The sequence below is a fragment of the Canis lupus genome, chromosome 11 (genome assembly GCF_048164855.1).
Source record: "Canis lupus baileyi chromosome 11, mCanLup2.hap1, whole genome shotgun sequence".
Lineage (NCBI taxonomy): Eukaryota > Metazoa > Chordata > Mammalia > Carnivora > Canidae > Canis > Canis lupus.
This window is the reverse complement of record NC_132848.1, coordinates 5,420,717-5,444,041: the sequence shown is the minus strand read 5'-3', so window position 1 is coordinate 5,444,041 and position 23,325 is coordinate 5,420,717. Positions and strand designations below refer to the sequence as shown.

The 23,325-nt window shown below is 35.9% G+C and overlaps 1 protein-coding gene across 9 annotated transcripts in view; it reads right to left on the bottom strand.

The window, feature by feature from the left end:
- The window catches only part of SLC16A7 (solute carrier family 16 member 7), a 170,185-nt gene that overhangs the window by 123,673 nt on the left and 23,187 nt on the right, over positions 1-23,325 (bottom strand). For 2 of the 9 annotated variants that reach the window (XM_072843027.1, XM_072843037.1), the window contains exon 2: positions 22,404-22,461. The exons of the other annotated variants lie outside the window; for them this stretch is intronic. The gene's annotated coding sequence lies outside the window, so the exon portion shown is untranslated. The remainder of the gene's footprint in view (positions 1-22,403; positions 22,462-23,325) is intronic. 9 annotated transcript variants of the gene reach the window in all.

Below are 23,325 nucleotides of genomic sequence, written 5' to 3'. Positions count from 1 at the left end.
TTGCTCTGGCTGGAACTGGTCTTTGTCTTCTCTAAATCTCCAGGGTTGTATTGAGAGACCCTCATTAGACATGGGCATGTTTAATTCAATCACGTCACTTTGCCACGAATCATCCATTGTACCCCGGTGCCTGCCTTCACATTTTCTGCCTTAAGTCCTATTTCCCAAAGTGCTGGGGAGTTGCTGCAAGGACACCAAAGAGATTCCCTTCAGTCCAATGTAGTTGGGCCTTCAAAACAATTACCTGTTTTTAACTCTTAGGAGACTTTGTCCCTCCACTTTTGGTAGGGTAACGTGTAAGTACCTGTACACGTCTGTTTATAAAGCTCTCCTTTTTTTTAATAATAAATTTATTTTTTATTGGTGCTCAATTTGCCAACATACAGAATAACAGCCAGTGCTCATCCCGTCAAGTGCCCCCCTCAGTGCCTGTCACCCATTCACCCCCACCCTCATCCCCTTCCACCACCCCTAGTTCGTCTCCCAGAATTAGGAGTCTTATAAAGCTCTCCTTTGAAATTATTACATAAATACATAAAAACTCTATTTATATTAAATTTACTCATTTAAAAAATTAAAGCAGGAGGAAGATTTCTAAGCTCTAACAATAAACCAAGAACACCTTCAAAAGTTTTAAAGGTTATTTAAATATGTTTCACAGGAGCAAAGACTAGGAGGAAAGAATGGAGGAAATACAGTGTCATTTGAATAGCCCAGTGTCATACTGTCACCTAATTTGACCAGAGAACTATGACATTACAGTCTAAAATGGAAGGAATTCGAGACTGGCAGTCAATCTGCTTATTGTGTTAAGTTCCAAGACTATCCTAGGCAGACTAGGAACATATAATTGTCTCCTTTAGTAAATAACACATGGAAACTTGTCAATTCTACTTGCAAAGAATTCCCTTGCAGTGACAATTAAATTCATTTGCATTTAGAATCAATATTCGAATACATTTTTAAAAATTACTAGCATTATCATACCACAATAAGTAAGTTTATATGATAAAGTTAACATATCTAAGGACATAACATCCTATGACAATTTTCTTTCTGGCTTCAGTGACTACCACTGAACTATATAATTCTGAATTAATTTTATTTAGAGATGCAATGATATATGGGTACTATTTGCTTGCTACAATCTCCTTTTGTCTACATAATTACATTCCTTATCCTTTGCCTAAAAAGCAACTTCTCTCATATTTTGATTCCCAAATGGGATAAGATAATGACACTCATAATTTTTTTTTTCTTCTCTGTGTAGCTCAACTATAAATCTAGAAAACAATGTATATGTTAGCAGTGCCTGGCTGGCTCAGTCGGTTGAGCATCAGATTCTTGATTTTGGCTCAGGTCACAATCTCAGCATTATGGTCCACCAAAGAACGTGAGCTTAGAAATTCTCTGATTTCACCCTAAATTTTAGAACATAGAGTTAATTTTAATGTACAGTATTTTGTTATATAAAAATAGGGCAGTAAGTTTTCTCCTTTGCTTTAATGTGCATCTTTTTTTTTTTTTTAAAGAAACAAACCTTAAAAGGTAAGTGTTTGTGGCTGATATGCAAAAAAAAACAAAATTCTGTGACAGATTTTTGGTCAAGTTGTTTCCATTAAAAAGTACTGATTTTATTTTTTTAAATGTTTTATTTTATTTTATTATTATTTTTAAGTAGACTTCAAGCCCAACGTGGGGCTTGAACTCATGACCCTGAGATTAAGAGTCACATGCTCTACTGACTGAGCCAGCTAGGTGCCCCAAAGTACTGATTTTAAAAACTAATAATTTAAAACTGCCACACACAAACACACACACACACACACACACACAAAATGGTCCACAAAACATGTTCCTTTCTTTCTGAAGGTTTTACGATGCACTGTTATCATTACCAGTCTTTTACTATCAAACTTAAATGGCCAATTGACACAAAAGGACTAATTGGACAGCTACATGATTCTTCCATCTTTTTTTTTTTAAGAGTGGGAGTTCTAGGTCTGGTATATGGTCATCTCAAAATTAATTGACAGAATTTTCATTGCAATTAAAATGAATTACCCAAGGTTCATGATCTTTTCTAACTTGTGGAAAAATTTTAATTAAGACATAAATAAAATATATTTTTATAAAGGTGTTTATTAAAGGGGCTCACTGTATGATGTCGTGGAGGGAAATATGTTACTCATGTTTACACATGGTTGATTATTATCTAGAGTGATAAAAATGAAAAAGTATATTAGCTGAAATAGGTAATTTTATAGATACACTTCACAAAAAATAGACAAGAATTCCTCCAAAAATAAGAAACTGTTTTGGAAAACACAGTAAAGCTAAAAGTAATATTTAACACTATTACTACTAACACACATACCCAAACTTTTAGAAGAAAGAGCATGTAATCCTCTTCTCCTAGGAAAGAGTTTTCTCCCAAATTTATGAGCATCATCTATTTACGTTTTACAAACATTCAGCATTCATTAGAGCTTAAGAAAAAGTTCTTCGAATGAATTATTCATTCGTCCCTCAATCCTAACTCCATACTTTATGATAGTAGTTAGCGTTAGTAATAAAACCAAAAATAACTGAAAACTCTTCTATTATTTTCCTTTAAATCTCCTTCTCTCTTCTTTTCCACAAAAGCCAAGAAAATATGTTTGTTTTGGAAGCAAATGGCAAACACTTAAAGGAGAATGTAAAGTAAGCTATTCTTGATCAAGGCAAAAATGTAAAACCACATCAGCTGATAGGTGGCTGACAGACCCACGGTTGGAGAACAGTGAGGACATTATGGCAAAGCTAACGAGTAACATTCCTTTTGCTTCAATGACTGGCATGTGGCACCACGTCATACTCTAAGATATCCCAAAACAAATCCACTGTTTCAAGCTTACACAACCACCACAGGTGATCTTTGAAAGTCATAGGAGACACAGTCTCCCAAGCCTTGTCACATGCAACTGCAGAAACAGTACTCACAGCTACTACATGCAGCCATTTTCATGGCCAACTTCAAGACATTCTATTGCACACCTTAACCAGCAGTATCATCTAAAATCTCTAAACAAGTATAATAAAATTATATGAGTGGAATCTAAGGAAATGACTTACACCATCTCAGGATGAACACGGAGTGAGAAAACATTAAAACGAAAGGTTTTTTATTGCAGAACTTTAACAAAAAATGTGAACGCACTAATCTCATTCACGTATCTTTGTTAGGGAGATGTAAATCCTCTTCCCTTCTAAATGAGGAAGTCAGACATGAAAGAAAATGTACTGGTATTGAAAACAAATATAATTTCTTTAGCATTGTACTGAAAATTAACCATGAGGAGGGACAAATCCAAGACACATTGCAGAAGCAGATCTTAAGCATAGTGTTTTTGTTGTTGTGTCACCACGTTTATTTCTACGATGCAGGTGGGGGTGGCTGTGAGGGGGGGCTTGTATGGGAAATGTGAAGAGAAATATATAGGAACTTCTACTAGCTGTTTTGTTGCTGTCTCCCCTACAGACAAATTTACATTTATCTTTCATTCTATGAAGCAAAGTTCCACCAGAGCCTTTAGCAATACTGTTTTTACATACAAGTAGGGTGGACAAATATGGTAGGGTCCCCTTAAGAATATACCTGAGAGCCTCCAACTAGAGGAAGTGTAGTTGACCAAGGTCCCAAGCGGCTGAGCTCTGAAATCCATTGCTGGATTTGTAGAGTCCTCACTTCCCACTGGCTGCTCCCAGCCAGCACATGAGCATAGCAGGGACACTGAGTAGACTGTACCTGGGACACATGGGACTTCTCTGGTGACCGATGTTGGCCTGGGGATTCCCTCACGGTCTTGCCTGGCCTAAATTGAATATTCAGTAGCTATCTCTGGGGGAAATAAACCATTATTCCTAAGCTGTCAAACTCAGGCTGTTTCACAAACATCAGAAATGACTAAGTGTGAAACTTAGTTTTAAAATAATTTTCAAAAAAAAAATAATAATTTTCAGCTTCCCGGTGGTATTCCAGGAAGCAGATTGCAGCAAATGGGCTAGAGAACTACACACAGAGAGATTTTTGTTCCCTGTAAATATAACCTCTGATAGGGGTATCTAAAAGTTAAATGGACTGCTCCAATCCTCTCAATTACTCTGTGATAATACATCCACATTTTACAGAACAGGAAACACTCGGCTTAGAGAAGCCATGCTTTCAGGGTTACACACTTTTAGGAGCAGGAGCCAATATTCCAACCTCAAACTTGTTCACCCTCTCTTTCCAAAATCACCATAAAGTTAGAAGTTGAATGATCCTGAATGTTTGCATCAGTTACCGAGCGATGGTCAAACTACATGGTGTGTAAAAATACTTCCAGTGCTAAACTTTGATGAATTTTATGAGAAAATTCACATGACAATATCATAGCTGTTTTATTTCATATACCCCACCTTTCTTTTTCATGCATCATAGAACAAGGAAATGTATAGATTGAGCCAATTTAAAATTCTTAATTTGCAAGTTGAATTTAAATTAAAAAATAAAATAAAATTCTTAATTTGTATTATAGTCACAAAAGTACTAAGGTAAAACTATGTTGTTTTTAAATATGGCAATGAAAATGAATATCATTTATTAGGAATCTGTTCTAATAATCAAAAGATTACATATAAGTTCTAAACACTAAATATTATTTTTTAAACATTTTATTTATTTATTCATGAGAGGCACAGAGCGAGAGAGAGAGAGAGGCAGAGACACAGGCAGAGGGAGAAGCAGGCTCCATGCAGGGAGCCCAATGTGGGACTTGATCCCGGAACTCCAGGACTGCACCCTGAGCCAAAGGCAGATGCTCAACCACTGATCCACCCAGGCATCCCTAAACACTAAACATTAAATCAATAACAGTGTAATGCTTTGAGCAAGTGAAATATCAGAAAAATGTGTCTACAAAATATGTACTAGTATCATATTTAGGATTTTTCAGGTAAATGCTATTAAGCAAGATGATAAAACCAAAAATATAAATCCAATCAATTTTATCTAAATCTTCATTGAACTGACCAACAAGGTATGAGGCCAGTACCTAGAGAACTTTAGACAGCACCACCCCCCACTCCATTCAAACGTTAATATGGTTGACGTCAAGTCATGGCGCTACTTGGAATCAAAATAGCAAAACACCTTTATATTAAAGTTCCATTTACAAATTCCACTGGTGCCTCTGCTCTCCATCACTCTCAAGCTCTAAATGAACTGTTTCTCTAATCACTAATCCTCTTTCTCAATCTCAATTCACAGGGCTAGGTATTTTTTTCCTATTATGTTTATGTTCTCCATCCTACCACACCCTCTTGATATCCTTCCTAACATTTTCCACCATATCTTCTTGAGTCTCTTTTTTTTCCACCCATTTTTTAATAAACAAACTTTCTCATTCCTAACACAGACATTGTGTTGTCTCCACACATCCTTTTAAAGCCCTGACTCACATGTAGTACCCTGGAATACATATCCATATCATCAAATCCAGAACACAGGCTCAGCATAATCCTTGTTCTGCTTTGTGGCTTTCTTTTGTGGCTTTCATTTCTTTTTTAACTCATATAAGGAAATCTTTCTTCAATTAAGTTCCTTTCACCAAGCTTTATCACCGTGAATACTAAGACTCCTCCGCTTTCAGGTCATTTCCTCAAAACCCATTTCTTTTCACTCCCAAGTTCCATCATAATCAATATCCATAATCAATACCCATGCACTATGATTGATATCTTCTCCACAGAATTCATGACCTCCAGTCCCACTCTCCTTTTAGTAACTCATTTTCAACTTAAACCTAATGGCCAAGCTGAATGCTTCTACCACTGGAGTCTGAAACATTGAAATTCTAACTTCTCGATTAGTTTCCTATCTTTCATGCAACCTTAAAAATGTTATTTCCACCAATCCTTTATATTTTCTGACATCTTCTCCCAAATTATTAGTCCTTTTCTAAACTCCATTTCATCTCTGTCTAGCTGCCATGCTGATCTTCATTCAAATCCCAGTTCTGCTATTTATTGATAAAATATCTTGGGAAAGTTACTTAACTGGATCCTCAGTTTGTTTTTTAAAAATGAGAATAAGCACTTATGCCTCATAGGAAAGAAAGGAATAAATATGGCATCATATTTAACATGCTAAATATAATTCCTAGCACATCATAAGTACTCAATAAATATTAACATCACCACGCGTCTTCCTCCAACAATGAGCTTGAAAATTCCAAACTCAGAACGGGCCCTGCGAGTATAGTGCTGAGTAGAACTGGGAGAAAAAATTACCTGTGTAGAATGATGCCACTACACATTTCAATTTCAGCAAGCTCCTCAATGCCTCTCCCGTAACCTTTCCTCACAGCAGCTGGCATTTCCCTTTCCTTTTCATTGTAGCTCTATACACCCTCCCCTCTTCTCAAGTTCCCCAGCCACCCGCAGTCATCACCTGTGGTCCATCTGGCTTCTTATTCTTAGAGAAAACGGTGGCCATCAGACCAGGCATAAAGTCTCACAAAGTCTTGTTCTTGCCTATACACATTTCTGTGTGTCTATCAGTTCTTCACTCATCCCCACATGCCCTCAGCTGATAGGTGGTCATTTATTTCTTCTTCACCTTTGATGGTTTTGCCATCTGATCTAACCCCTCTCTAATCTCCTGTAATGCCATTTCTTCCCTTGCACTGGATGCTCTAACACTGAATTAATTTCAGTTTCCAGCTCATTCCCGTATTATTTCACACATTAGTGTCTTTACTACCTTAGTTGGTATCAATGCCTATTGAGGAACCTTCTGACTCTTGTTAGGAAAACTCCTATTTATTCCTCAAGACCCAATTTAAGAGTGCCTCCTCTGTGAGAGCGGTACACAAGAAAGACATGAGGGAGAAGATAACCAGAAGTATTGGCAGGAAGGAAAAAGAAAAAAAAAAAAAACCCGCCCAGGAAAGGTGATAACAAGAAAGCCCCACAACATCTAGAGTTGAGAGATGATAATGACTTTCAATTTTGATACTGGGTTTCTTGCTTAACTTCTATCTTTCACATACATTTACACTTGTTTCATGAAAAGCATTTCAACTGCTCCCTGACAGCTATGAAATAGAGTCTTAAGCCTTTCAAATTTGCAGATAATTACAAAAATATCTCCAACTGTCAAGAAATTACCAGTTTTCCATCTGTTTATGAAGTTAGTTGAAAGGGGAAAGCAGGAAAAGAAGTCAAGCTACAACACACGTTTGTTGGAGAGAAAATCAAAATCAAATAAACAGAGGTCACCGATTTTTATTTTTCTGCAATTTTCACAAATTCCTTAAATACCAGTTAGTTATAATATCACTACAATACAGCCCTAAGGTAACTTCTGAAACTGAAATTTAAGGTTTTTATAACCTTGAATTGCAATAAAGACAGGGCCTGGCTTGTTATTAACATCTGGCAACATTTCACATTGTTTTGCTTTGCTTTGCTTGCATTTTTTTTTTTTTGGTTGTCTGTTTTATTTCGGGCATTCAGCTTTATTAAGTTATATTTGACATAAATTCTCCTGGCTTTGCTGCTATTTAGATTTTATGCCAAATGTTAGCAATATATGAGGCCAAATATTCAAACTAATGGAATACTCTCAATATTTAGTACAAAACCCACATGCTCAGAGTTGCAACAGAATAGATACTACTCTTTAAGGTCAATGTACTAATCATCTCCATGGATATTTACGCTTTTGTGAACAGATGTAGGTCATTGTTAAGACAGTTTCAAAGTCACCTTCCAACACTGGAATACAGATTTGACATTTAGTAAATTTTCAAAACCCGTTAGTATAATACAATTTTGTTCAATTCACCAAAATTCCCTTTGTGCTACAGAAGGGCTGCTGGAAGGCCGATGTTTTCAAACTGTTCAGCTTGATTACACTGGTGTGGTACAACTTATCTAAAGCTATTTTAAGCACCTTCTTGGGTTACAGTAAGCTATATTGTAAATCTAATTACATTTGCCCACAGGAAAGTAAGTACATGAGAATCCTGCTCTGTAATCTACTTAATAAAGGGCTCTATATTTTTCTTCATAGCCTTTATCAAAATTGTTGTTATACAGTTATTTGTATTTCTAATGCCATTCTCTTTCACTATAAATTCCACAAGGGCATGTGGAAGAGTTGCATATGAGTTACCTAGTACAGTGCCCAGAGGACCAACCAATAAGTGTTTGATGAATGAATGAATGAATGAATGGTGACCATATAAGGGATAACTAAATTTATACACATTTATGCTTGTCACTCTGAACTCATGCTGAAAGTATATACCTATTTTAGAGCTTGTTGGGACATAGTGCAGTATCCTGTAACAAAGAATAGACTTTCAATTTAAATAGGATGGATTTAATACCAGATCTGGTATTTAGTGGTTGTGTGATAAATGCAAGTAGATTGAACTCTTTAACCCTCTGATTTGCATGGTATTGTATTAAACAACTGTAAAATGTGAACAATTCCCTTGGAATAAGTGTTAAAGATAACGCATATAAAAGTATGCAGCACAGTCCATGGCACAGAGAAAGTTCCTAATGAGGTAGGTAATATCACTTATTAGTATTTCATATAGCTTTTAAGTGAATTATATTAATATAAATTATCCCAAGGCTTTTTAAAATCGACAAAATAAATCTCTTTTGAGCATATGTTGGCAGTGATAATTCATCAATAATTTATGGCACCAAAAGGAATTTCCCAACACCTTCATGCCTATTTCCCCAATTATTATAAGCTGTTTAAATAAGCTAATTTCAATTAAATTTCATCATTTGTTATTCTGTACACTATTTCCAAATCCTTCACAACTATTTGGAATCTATCTCAATTAGTCTCCCTAACCACAATCTTACTTCATGCCTAGTTCAATTCTCTGGCCTTTCTCACATGTTTTTTCTCAATCAACTTTCATTTCATTATTGCCCTATATTCCAAAATTTCAAACATTATCATAGTGGAAAAAGCAAATCTTCCCTAAATTGTGTTCTCCCTTCTGGACTGTACCTTCTTTCAGGCTCTTTCCTCTGCATGAAGAATCAGGTCCAATCTAAATCCTTAATATTTATTTATTCATTCGTGGACATATACTGAGTACTACCTATACTCTGGTCTGAATGTTTGTGTTCCCCAAAGTTCATATGTTGAAAACCCAATGCCTAAGTTAATGGTATTAGAAGGTGCGGCCTTTGAGAGGTAACTAGGAATGAGATTAGTGCCTTAAAAGAGGCTCTAGAGCTAAACTGTCTTTCCTACCATTTGAGGATACAACACAAAATCCATGACCCAGTAGAGGGCCTTCATCTGACCATGCTGGCACCCTGGTCTCAGACTTCCAGCCTCCAGAACTGTGAGAAATAAATGCCTGTTGTTTATAAGCTTCCCAGTCTGTGGAATTTTGATATAGCAGCACAAACGGACTAGCACAATCTATATGCCAGATACTATGTTAGATGACAGAGTTATAAAGAGGAGCACAGTATGGTCTCTAGTATCAAAGAGCTCACAATCTAATTATGGAATGCAAACTTAGAAATAGTTTTGAAAAATGTGGTAAGTGAATTAACTACGTGCATGGCTTTATGAAAACAGAGATGGGATATCTAACCAGCCTGGAGTAAGTAAGTAATGTACAGGGACAGAATCCTAGAAAGCACTGGTTCTTAGAAGATAAAAGAGGGAATGATGGGCTAACAGGACAAGGGTAGGGGCATTCCAGGCCTGCGGGCCGGTATGAAGCACTACTCTAAACTCTAAACTCGCTTAAGATCATAAACAAATGATCTTCTAGTCATATAGTAAATGCTAACACATCAAATTTACTTGGAAATTCTTTAGTTACATCAGTTTACAAAGATATCTCCAGCATAAAAATGAGTAGGCAAGGGTTTGTTTTAGATTGTGTTTAAGAGGAATTAACATTATGATTTTTCTTTTAATCTGTAAATTCAAACATTTTTCTCTAACACCATGTAAGGCAATATTCGGAAACATTTGTTTTCTTCTATTTTATTCGGTGTTTCAGGTCATATGAATATAGTAATATTTTTCAAAATGGTGAAGTATTAGCTTTACTATACATTTCCCTACCAAGCACAAATTCTAAACTGCCCTATTAGTGATATATAGGGAAGACCACAAAGGTTTTCTATAAAGGGAAACTGACACACACTGGCAGGCACAATGGATAATGGTTCATTAAGCCCTAGGTTATAGAAGAGCTTGGGAATTGGCTCTCTCTTTTCACAAATGGAGAAAGTAAGGACTTGTGATACTCGATAATGTTCAGTGATTGTCTCCAAATCAGAAATAGGCACACTAAAATGTAAAAGTAAAAATGTTATAAAAACATTTTGAAAAAAAAAAGGACTAATTTTATTCCCATTCTCATACACGCATAATAATAGCCTTAGAAACTACTGCACAATTATAAAATAAATTTGAACCCATCATAAAATAAATTTACTTATTGATATAACATATGGTTTTATGTCCCATCAGGGTAAGGCCTTCAATTTTCATCACGCTTTCTTATCTCAATAAAAGTAAGTTCTAGGAAATATTTTTGAATGAATGAATGCATATTATGTATTAGACTAACTCAAGAGAATTTGGCAAATGAATACACAATGTCTCTGCCTTAGTAGGGGACACAAACAGAAAAATTAAAAAGACTTTATATGAAGTAAAGTGAAAAAGAATCACAGATATAAGCCATGAGGGAAATGACTCCCTTAGCTCGTTGACTAGGGAAGGCCTCTGTGATGGAGGAGACGAGGGTAGGATACCGATTTACCTAGGTAATTTTTTTTTTTTAGGTAAATATTTTGGATGTTTCATGTAGTTGTCATTACAATGGCAGCTATCACACCTCCAATTTATAGACAAAGAAAGTCAAGCTTACAGATTTTATAGAAAACTGTTTCATGGGATGCCAGGGGGGCTCAGCAGTTGAGCATCTGCCTTTGGCTCAGGGTGGGATCCTGGAGTCATGGGATCGAGTCCCACATCAGGCTCCCTGCATGGAGCCTGATTCTCCCTCTGCCTGTGTCTCTGCCTCTCGCTCTATCTGTGTCTCTCATGAGTAAATAAATAAAATCTTTAAAAAGAAAACTGTTTCAAAAAAAATTGTTTCAAATAATCTGTATGTATATATATGTTGTGTGTGAGTGTATATATACATACGCTAAACAAAGAACTACTGTACAGATGTTGCCCTCCATGTTTTATTCAACCAGAAACTGTTAGACTTCTCAATTTGCCGATACAGGTCACTTTTCATACATGCAGTTCCTCTCAAAAAATTGATACTACATTAGTTTAAAGGTTCCTGAGTGAACTTTGAGCACCAAACTAATCCCTTTTTAAATTAAAAAAAAAAAATGGAAAAGACATTTAGAATATTAGGCTCTTTATTAGACTATCAAGATGAAAGCTGGGTATTTTTAATTGTTAATACATGGCAGCATTTTGTTTTGTTTTGTTTTTCTTGTTTCTTTTTTTGTGAGCACTTGTTTTTAATAGGGGCTACCAGTGACTTTCATCATATCTGTCAATAAAATGGTAAAAAAAAAATTTATATATATATATATAATTGAAAAAAATCCTACAAAATTGCAAGCCCTTGGCATGATAAATAGCTTTAGTAGCCAATGGTGGCTTGGATCCTTGGTGTTATTTGGGTAGATAGAATCCCAGATTATTTTAGAGAAAGCACTACATTCTTTTTTCAGAATCTCAGTTATTTAATTTCTTGTAGCAAACAAAAATAATGATCACAATGTTTAGAAAAGTAAAATCCTAAAGTACTTTTTCTGTCATAATGCAGAGTTCATGTAAGATTTCATTTCAAATGACAAAAAGAGACATTCACCAAAAGTTAAATCAAATGTATAGTGGAAATCATAAAATTACCCCAAAAAGTTAAATATTAAAGACAAAGAATAAATCACAAATGTCATTTTGGTCTGCTTATTTAATATAGAAGTCCAATGTCAAAAAAATATAAGTCCAATGTCTCCTATGTTTCTAACAATATTCCTGGGTTTCCTTACAAGCACTTAAGTTTGGCACAAGGCTGAAACATAAGTAAGTAGGCTGTTGATGTTGCTCTTAGTAGAGATGTGAATCATAAACCTATGAAGAGAATAATACAGTGAAAATGGCTGCTCTTCCTTATTGATAATACTGCCTTTTGCTACATCACTTTGGTCATACAGCATGGTTTCAACTCCCTCACTACCACAAAGAGCTTTGTGTTTTACTTTTAGGTTGTTTAGTGTTTGCTTTATTGCTTATAAGCAGTGACATCTGTAGAAACCATATAAGAGACAAAAGAGTGGCACAATAACACTGTTTTGTATCATACAAAAATTGAAAGAACAAACTAAAAACTAATTTTCAAAATAGGGACTAATAGAGCCAAAGAATGATGGTAAGAACTACAAGATCATTATGAAAAATTAGCTTGCAACTCCTGCATCAAGTCTTGGAATTGCTAAGAAACTCTGGGGGGAAAAAAAATCAACATATATTTAAGGCTTTAAAGTCAAAGCCCATGAACCAGAAGGGTTATCAAGTTTGCTCAGGTATGTATTACCAAATTGATACTTCTCAATGATAGATTAAAATCCAGACAGGATTGCAAGCTATTAAATCAGTATTTGATGCTGAAATAATTAGTTTTTCTAATTCAAATCATGTCAATAACCATGGTATAGTGCAAACCAATTATTAACAGAAAAGGTAAAAAAAAAAAATAGTAATAACCCATCAGGACAAATGAAAATACCTACACTGTTCTTATAAGTTGATATTATTATAAGTGGTAAGTATTCTCTTTCCTGTGTTAATTATAAGCAAACAGAACTATCAGAGATTAAAAAAAAAGAACTATCAGATATTCTGGTACACACTTTTAGAAAACTGTAGAAAATAATTTTTCTAAACCATTATCATGGAAGATTTTGGTATTTATACTTGATGGACTGGTGTAAAGATTCAATAAATGCTTAATTCTAAGATATCAAGAATTGTAGACTATTTAAAAATTAAAAGTTGGGATCTGTTTTTTTCTTCAATCAACCACTAATGAACATGTGAACCTGGAAAATTTAGTTAACCCCTGAAAATGTCTTCATCTTTAAAATGGTATTACCTCATAGGTCACTGAAAGAATAAACTGATATTACTTGTAGACAGCTGAGTACCTATATGACATACAACATTATTACTTTTTTTTTTTCCAATAAAAGGGTTAACACATTGGAAAGGACAACAGGATAGATAAAAGAGTATTGTTAAAATTCTTCCTCCATCTAGAATTCTATAAAAGAAGAAATGCACACTGGAAAATAATGGCAACTTTAAAAAGGCTGTGCTGTGACCAAAACATTTCTATTTATAGGCAAATGTTAAAACAGAAAGAGGAAGGAGAAAACAAAGAAAGAGAATTTCTGCTAAACCAGAAAAAACTAGATTTACAATTGAATGGTGTGACTTGGTTGATAGTTCTTCCTTAATATTGAAAGGGTTGAAGCTGACTATTCTTAACCATTCATTCGATCTCAATTTTCTCTATGAAAAAATGAATCAAGAGGTCAGTGGTACTTGACTGGTATGGACCCATATTGGAAATAGAAACAGAATTTTTAAATTATTTGAAATCAGGAATTATTTTCTCAAAATCTACAAACTATCTGAAAAATAATTCTCTGAGTACAGAGAATAAAATTTAAATTAACACATTGTGTCTGGTGCTATACAAAAGCTGAAATCTCCAATCTTAAATTCATGCAATCAAATTCATAATATATATCCTTAAATATGTACTACTATTTGTTAAATTAATTAAGCAAGGAGACGACTGGACTGAGGTGGCTCTGATGCCATGGTGGCCTACATAAGCCAACTGAAATCTCAGCCTGTAGATGCCTCAGGGTTGCAAAATCAAAACACTATATAGACAACCAGTCCCAAAGAATCAGTTACGCTTTAAGCTCCAGCCAGTCAAAAATTTCTTTACTTTGCTTCCACTTTTTCTCTATAAAAGTCCCTCCCCACATTCCCATGGGTAGAGTGCTCCTAACCACTTGCAGTTTGGTGCTGCCGAATTTCAATAGATTTTTGCTCAAATAAACTCTTAAAATTGTTCGTGTGCCTCGGTTTATCTTTCAACATACCTACTGTATGCTGTCTCCAGGTGAATTTGCCCACAATCCCTATAATTCAACATAGGTCTTAATTTAGAACCCATATAGTTTCGGTCACTTTATCTCATGAGCTCATGAAGTTTGAGTTCATTTATTCAAACTGCTGAATCTGTTTTTAATGAAAATAAATAAATAAATAAATAAATAAATAAATAAATAAATAAATGCCTAAGAAGCACAAAAGTCACATCCAGATTATCCTACACAATTATTTCAAAGTAATATGTTTACGTATTTAAATCTATACTGAACACATAAATGCTTCTAAGTTTACACTTAAGGTGGATCTTTGTGAGTAATACTGATTTCTAGTATATCATTATCAATATACATAAAAAACCTGTAACAGAGGTGTTTGAGTGTTTAAGAGTTTTCTAAGAACAATATAGAGGATCCTACCTTATCAGAGGAACGCGGTAGTAAACCACTGGGAAACCCACCAGCTTAAACGAATGACTTGAATGGAAAATATGAAGGATTCTCTCGGGGAAATATTTTTTTCTCATAGCCAGACAAATCAAGTCACAAACATTCTCTCTCTACCACCTTTGGATTACACAAATCTTGCCAAATTAGAATCCATCTAAAATGTAAGTAGGTTTCACAAAATTATAAAACAACTCCCTGGAAACCCTTCATGAAATTTGCTAGTGTATACCTGATGCTTGGATTTTCTTTTTTTTTTTTTTTTTTTGGATTTTCAAACTGTAAGCTGACTGCTGAAAAAGTCATGAATTTATTTCTAGATTAGTAAGTGAAAAGAATGGCATGCAAGTAATTAACTAGTAAAGGACATTTTAATATTATCTAATGGTAAAAGTATTAGACTGTGCTCTCTCATTTGTTGCATTGCATGATTTGTAATGTGCTCCACCATACGCTCAATTTGTATATAAAACTAAGGAATTTGTTTCAGCTGGATTGCCAATGGAAAGAGAATTGAGGAAATAAGTCACAAAGGCAATGTTAATAAGGGGCAGAAATTCAAGCTCTTGATAGTACATTTTGTACCTGGATATAGCAGAGAACTTTCCAATTAGGGCCAACAAGTAGAAAGCTGATAACTCCAAGCTGAGATTTATAGGGAAAGGTCAGCAGCATGTAATGAGAATTTGGAGCACATACATCGAGCTGTAACACCTTTAGTATAAGTATAGTTTCTAATGGCAAAAGCTAATGGCTCCATGACAATAATAAATACTGGTGAGACAATATTCTAGCCTCAGGCTTCAGAAAAAAAAACTGGTGGCAGACACAATTTTCATTAACACTAGCTAGAGGAATAGTTCTAAGGGGTACTTTCCTTCTCAGGGCACTAGTGGCACTAGAATGCAGGAAAACACAATAGGCAAGGGACAGCCTTTTAACTGAATTCCATCCTTTCCTCAATGGAACTTACTGGTAAGCCCTGTCCCTGCAGAAAGAAGAAAAGAAAAGAAAAGAAAGAAAAGAAAAGAAAAGAAAAGAAAAGAAAAGAAAAGAAAAGAAAAGAAAAGAAAAGAAAAGAAAAGAAAAGAAAAGAAAAGAAAAGAAAAGAAAAGAGAAAAGAAAAAAAGAAAAGAAAAAAAGAAAAGAAAAGAAAAGAAAAGAAAAGAAAAGAAAAGAAAAGAAAAGAAAAGAAAAGAAAAAAGAAAAAAAGAAAGAAGAAAAGGGGACGCCTGGGTGGCTCAGTGGTTCAGCGTCTGCCTTCAGCCCAGGGCATGATCCTGGAGACCTGGGATCGAGTCCCACGTTGGGCTCCCTGCGTGGAGCCTGCTTCTCCCTCTGCCTGTGTCTCTGCCTCTCTCTGTGTGTCTCTCATGAATAAATAAATAAAATCTTTTTTAAAAATTATGTATTATTTGAGAGAAAGAGAGAGCATGAGCAGGGGTGGGTGTAGGAAGAGAGGGAGAGGGAGAAACAGACTCCCTGCTGAGCAAGGAGCCCACCTCCAGGCTCCATCCCAGGACCCTGGGATCAGGACAGGAGCCAAAGGTAAACACTTAACCAACTGAGCCACCCAGGCACCCCTAGCAGTTTTTTTCCATAGCTCTCCCTACAAATGCTTGCACAGCCCACCATACACCTGCATTGCTACCTTGAGTACCAAGTGTGTTTCAGCCACTTATATGCTACCCAAAATACACCTGCCTTTAGTTGCTACCTTGAGTTCAAAAAGAGATCACATGGCTGGCTGCTCTTTTGGATATCTTACAAATGAAAAAGAAATATGCTGAATTATTCCAGTTAGATTTCAGTGGTTCTTCACTGGACGGCAATCTGGTTCCCCAGGGGACATCTGGCATTGTTCGGAGACATATCTGGCTACCACAACTGGGAATGTGATATGGCTTCAAGGGGATGAGGCAGTCCTAGGCTATGGAGAGTCTAGGAAGGTGCTTAGGGCTCAACATTTCAGGAAGCACTCACCCATTCTTAGGGTCATGCAAGCACAAAATTAAACTTTCATGACCCTGAGAATGAATGCTTCCTTAAATATTGTGGCCCAGCCCTAAGTAGAGGCCAGGGATGCCTCTAAACATCCCCTATAAAAGAAATTATCTAGTCTAGGATATCAACAGGGCTGAGTTTGGTTTAAAGAACCTAAAGAAAATCAGAGTTGGAAAATTGATTCTCTCCCTTTTCCAGTTAAAGTTACAAATTTAAAATCACATTTTGTTAAATGTGACTAAAAGTGAAATAGTAACAAATTCTAGTATTTAGCTTTAATTCACTTTACTCCCATTCATGTCTACAATGAAATTAAATCATTTGTGCCCTTCTCAGCCTTTGTGCCCAGGCCCTAGTCTTCCATCTGCTGCTCTCACTCACCCAATCTGGTTGAAACTCCCCGATGCCAACACACCTTTTCCAACAAGATGTGACCCCTGCCTTTTCCAATTTGTTTCTCTCTCGTGGGTCGGTCTCTCTCTCTCTCTCTCTCTCGTCTTATATTGCACTACAGTCACTTATTTGCTTATTGAACCCTTCCCACCCCTCACCCCCCACATGCATGCAAATGCACACACAGTAATTTAACCACCTTATGGGCACAGACCAGGTTTTCTTGACATTTATTTTCCCATCAGCCTCTGGTTTGTCTTTAGCAGGTAACTGATACGACATTTTGCTACAAACAAATGCCCAGAATGGAACTTCATTCCTTCCCACAGGCCTATTCTAGCAGCATAAGAACTCTGTTTTTGCTTGAGCTCTGAGCCCAAATTCAGTAAGAAAATCAACTCAATTCCTAGTAAAAGGAACAGCTTTTGTAGTAGGTCAAACTCCTTAGGAAGCCAAATTGATGCAGTTTGAAAGCACATTGAATCAATCCCTACCTCACCTTGACCTATTCTGAAACATTATTATTTTTGACTTTTAACCAAAAATAAGCTATGACTAGCTAAGTAGTTAATATGTAACTATAAATATCTCCCACTGAAAACAAATACAATATAGAATGTCATACAGTCAAAATTTTTGGCTCTCCGTCCTTGAAACAAATGTACTATATGTGTCTAAATATATATTTAGACAGAAAGGAAACTCAAGGCCTTCTCCAAGGGATATCATGAAACCAATAACTTTAATCATTTTATCTTCCTATCAGAGAACTGGCATAACTTTTAACCAGTACCAGGAAAGACTCAACTCTGATCTTACAAGTTTATTATGAAATAGACACTGTGAAATAATAATTATACTAAGGATTAAATGCATATGTATTCCATTGACATGATAACTTCCAAACTGTGAGGTCATAGGGCCACTATGTTAGACTTTCTCATGGTGCTATTTGATTCTGCACTAAGTAAGAATCATTTTAATTGTTTATCCATGGAAAAAAAACAGCTGACTTGTTTTGAGTACCCAGTATGAGTCAAGTAATTTCCATGTGTGTCTCATTCAGTACTTGCAACAACCCTGCTAAGAGCAGTTTTACCACCCACCTTTTGCAAATGAGGAAAGAGCCTCAAAGAGGTTTAGCAAGTTGCCAGGTTTCATGCCACTGGTAAACAGCACTTCTAAAGCATGATCTTCCAACTATGTCAAACTACCACCATCTGCAAAATGTTCTGGATCACATTCTAACCTATGAAAGGCAGACAATTTGCTCATATTTTAAGCATGTTCCTTTTTTTTTTTTTTTTTTTTTTAAGCATGTTCCACTAGTGAATCAATATATGCAGCTTGGTATTAAGCTAGAATAATGTTCAAGGTCAAGGAAGGACTGGAGCTTCCCAAGAGGAAATGCATATCCAGGAAAGTGACAACAGGAAACCACCATTCTGCTGGGCTTTCAGTGGAGCATACAGAGAGCAAAGGAGAATCAAGAAGCATGACTATTCCCACAAGGTCAATCCAGTTCACACTCCTTTGTTCCTTGTTTCAACAACTGTTGATTTGGACCTACTGTGTAGAAGGCACTTTAGTGCCTCCCATATGGCATAAAAAGATGTAAATGTTTTTCTTCAGAAAGTTTACATGAAATGTATAAAAATTCTATAAAGAAATTAATATACGATGAGTTCTAAATATTATTCAATCAGTAAATGTTAGGAAAACTCAAAAGGGGAAATAGATTATTTTCGCTGGGGTCACAGGGATATGCATGATTGAAAAGGCAAGAAGTTAAGCTGCCCCTGAAGGGCAGGCTTAATATAGATAGGTAGACACTGTAAAAGAAAATACACTAAATTGAGAAATCAAAAGTCTACATACAGAAAGTTGTATAACATATTTGGGAAATGACAATAAAATGTGAAGTTTAAGAAACTCTACATAGGCACACATTCTGAAATGCTTTGTAGAGGGAGGTTTTTATGGCAATGATATAAATATCATCAACCACTTCCATTTAAAAGTTGCTCATAAAACAAGGGCATCTGGCTGGCTCAGTGGAATATGAACTCTGTGAGTTCAAGCCCCACATCAAAGGTAGAGATTATTTAAAATAAATAAATAAACTTTGAAAAAAAAAGTTGCTGAGAAATCTATTTTTATTATTTATGAGTAATTAATTTTTTATGATTTAATGTACAATAAGGACATTGGTCATAATACCGTATTTTAAACAAATATGAGAAGGGCATATCATTTTAATACTCAGGCGCATAGCTTCTAGATAGAAAATTTGATTATTATCATTTGAGAAAACTGGATTGTCCAAGTATTATTCTATCATTGCATACGGCAAAACGGGCAACCAACAGATAGTCAGATGAAAAATGTTATAGACGAAATATGACCCCTTCCCAAATTCATATGTTAAAGCTATAATCCTCATTATGATGATATTATAAGGTGGAGCCTTTGGGAGGTAATTTGGTTTAGATGAGATCATGGGGGTAGGATGGTGGGGGGTCCATGATGGGATTAGTATCCTTAGAAGAGACCAGAGACTTCTCTCTCTCTCTCTTTGTTTCTGTCTCTCTGTCCCACCATGTAAGGACACAGCAAGAAGATGGCTCTCTGGAAGCCAGGAAAAGGGCTCTTACCAGGCACCAGCATTTTGACCTTGGACTTCCCAATCTCCAGAATTGGCAGAAATAAAGGTCTGTGAAGTCTCCAGTTTATAAGATTTTGTTACAATAATGCAACTAACTAAGGCAGATGAATAGGTAGATAGATTGACTAACAAACAAACTGACCTCTAAGTCATAGAAATGAAAACAGAGAGCAGTCTTTTGAGAATCAATGTAGTCTTAAGAAATTATTCCTATCTTAAAAAATAAATAAATAAAAAGAAATCCTTTCTTATTTAAGAGAGAGACAGAGCTCATGGGTGGGGGTGGGAGGTGAAAGGGCAGAGTGAAAGGAAAAGAGAGAATCTTAAGCAGGCTCCACACCCAGCACAGAGCCCAACATGAGGCCCAATTTCACAACCCTGGGATCATGACTCAAGCTGAAATAAAGAGGCAGACACTTAATCAACTGAGTCACCTAGGCACCCCCCAAAACAAATTATTTCTGTCTTTAAGGATGGAAAATTTTAATCTGAGTGCTGGTGAGACATTACTTAATTGATTCATTTATTTAGTCAGTAATTGAGGACCTACCATATGGAAGGCCCTCAGCTAAGTGTTAGATTAAAACACACACACACACACACACACACACACACACACACACAAGACTATAATGCATTTGAAAGCTACAATAGGGATAGATTAAGTTCCTATGAAAGCCATAAAGGCTTCCTATGGGGTTCTGGCATAACTTTCTGGAGGAAGTGACAATTGAATGCAGTCATGAAAGATAAGCAGGAAAAGGTTTGCTAGGTCATTTCAGATATAAAGAGTAGATACTCAAAGTCATAGTTCTTGAAAGGCCCTGAATCTTTGGATTTATGATCAGAAGGGGCATGAATGAAGACTGGAAATGTAGGATAGAGCTTGACAGTAAAAGGAAAGTTTGGGTTACAACAGTAAATGGAGGGTCAATGTTTAAGCATGGGAGAGAAATAATTTGTTTTGTTTTTTGGTACAATTGCTTTGAGGGTAATGTGGAGAATTACAAAAGAGAAAAGAAGGGTATTGAGTCTTAGGGGTTTGATGGAAATTTGGATGTAGATGGTTAGAATTGTCAAGAATAGGGTGGTCCAGCAGTTTAGTGCCCACCTTCAGCCCAGGGCATGATCCTGGAGACCCGGAATCGAGTCCCGCATCGGGCTCCCTGCATGGAGCCTGCTTCTCCCTCTGCCTGTGTCTCTGCCTCTCTCTCTGTGTCTCATGAATAAATAAATAAAATCTTTAAAAAAATTGTCAAGAATGACCTTGTGTTTCCAATGCGCAAGATAGGGTGGATATTAATAGGTGGAAGCACAGCAATAAGTAGAACAGCACAGAGGCAATGGCCATGCAGGACTGAATCAAAAGAGGTCAATTAGGGCAAGATTTGTAGACTGGAAAATAACCCTTAGAAAGGCAGAGCTGAAACTCTGAAGACAGGTGTGTCACTGAAAAAAAAAAAAAAAAAAGAATTAGGAAAGAAAAAAGCATATATTTCAGAAATAAATAGTGTTGGGTGATTTAAAAAACAGTGGAGGGATCCCTGGGTGGCGCAGCAGTTTGGCGCCTGCCTTTGGTCCAGGGCGCGATCCTGGAGACCCGGGATCGAATCCCACGTCGGGCTCCCTGCATGGAGCCTGCATCTCCCTCTGCCTGTGTCTCTGCCTCTCTCTTTCTCTGTGTGACTATCATAAATAAATAAAAAAATTTAAAAAAAAATCTTAGAATATTCTTTAAAAAAAAACAGTGGAGTCTATGAGGGAGACAAAGATAGGAAGGGAGACTGTCAGATATATATATATAACAAAAACAAAAACAAAAACGCAACGTCTAAGTAAAGATAATGGATTTATCCAGAAAGAGTCCTCATATTTAATCTTACTTCCTCTGAAGCTTTGTGGGCAAAAATACGTCGTAACTTAAAGGTAAAAAAATCCTTCCTCGGGGGCTAAAGTTTCTCTCTAGCAAAATTAATGACAAACATCAAACATGACAAAATAAATAAAAATAAAAAGACTAGTATATACAGACACACATAGATAATTGCATGATTACACAGTTTACATAAGAAAAGGATATGTACTTTTCACTGCACAAGAAATCTAAATGGGGACCTATCAAATTTTATGTACTTCTGAAAGGATTCATTTAAATTTTTCTAATTAAATGCAAAAGAAATTAATGGAATTTTTTTCATCGTTGAGGTTATGACACAATGCCATAGGAAATTATTTCTGGTTTAATTCACCAATTGTGCATCAACTCTCTTGGGTGCCAGGTCAACATATGAAGCATAGCATGGTGTAAGTGATATGAAACCTACAGGGAACTGCAAGATTGGCTTCATTTCTAATGAGGGAAAAGTTTTATTTACAAGGCAACTCAGCTGTGAAACTGAAGTAATAACATGAATTAATTTATACACTCTGCATTTAAAGGTCGAGTACTTTAAACAACTTCTATGTTCTTGAGAGTAGGAAAAAAACTATATTAAGTAATATTTATAAACAAGAACAAAGTCTCTTGTTGGTACACGTTGAACTTCCACATGATATATATTCAGATGGAAAGTTAAATCTATTTTACTCAGTGGCAAAGAAATTAAAACTGTCCGGGTTACGATCTATATACACTTTTAGATCTTACCAAACAATATTTGTTTTCCCTGTTACTCAGACTGGCCAAGTTTTCATCAGCTGTGAGCCTGAAAGTCCAGAGGCAAAAAAAGAAATACCACTGTCACTAAATGTATGATAAACTGAAATTAGAAAAATATCAGCTGTGAAATGTTATACATAATATACATCAGTCAATATAAAATTGTAAGAAAAATATCTTTTTAGGTAACAATATTATCATTCAAGCATATTTTTATGTAAAGAAAATTACATTAAAAAAATTTCCCCAAACTGACAAGTTGTTTTGTTTCTAATTCACCAGTCTAAATTAGATATATTTGCTATTGGTGCACCTAGGGGGCTCAGCGGTTGAGCACCTGCCTTTGGCTCAGGTCGTGATCCAGGGGTCCCAGGATCGAGTCCTATATTGGCCTCCCTGAATGGAGCCTGCTTCTCCCTCTGCCTGTGTCTCTGCCTCTCTCTCTGTGCCTCTCATGAATAAATAAATAAAATATGTTTATAAAAGATAAGTTTGCTATTCCCCCTCCTTTTTTCAATTGGCTTCTTGATGGTGATGATGGAACATACCTGGGTAGACAGGCTTGTACCACATGATTCCAACCCTCGGTCACAGCTAATTGGACCAGGGGTTGCACCAATGAAGGGAAAGAAATAATGAATATTTTCCCAGTAGCTCCCATACACAAGGCATCTCTCTTACTTATTACTTTTCACAGGTAGTAACTCATTTATTCCTCACCACAATCATGTGGCAGTTACTGTCATTATCATCCCCCTTTATGGATGAAAAAAACTACGTCACAGAATCATTAGGAAAGTGTCCTAAGATTATTACAATGTTAGCAGGGTTTGGAGCTGAGATTCAAATCTAGCCACTCCAGCTGCAGAACCTGAACTCTAACCACTATGGTATACTGTCTTGTAATAGT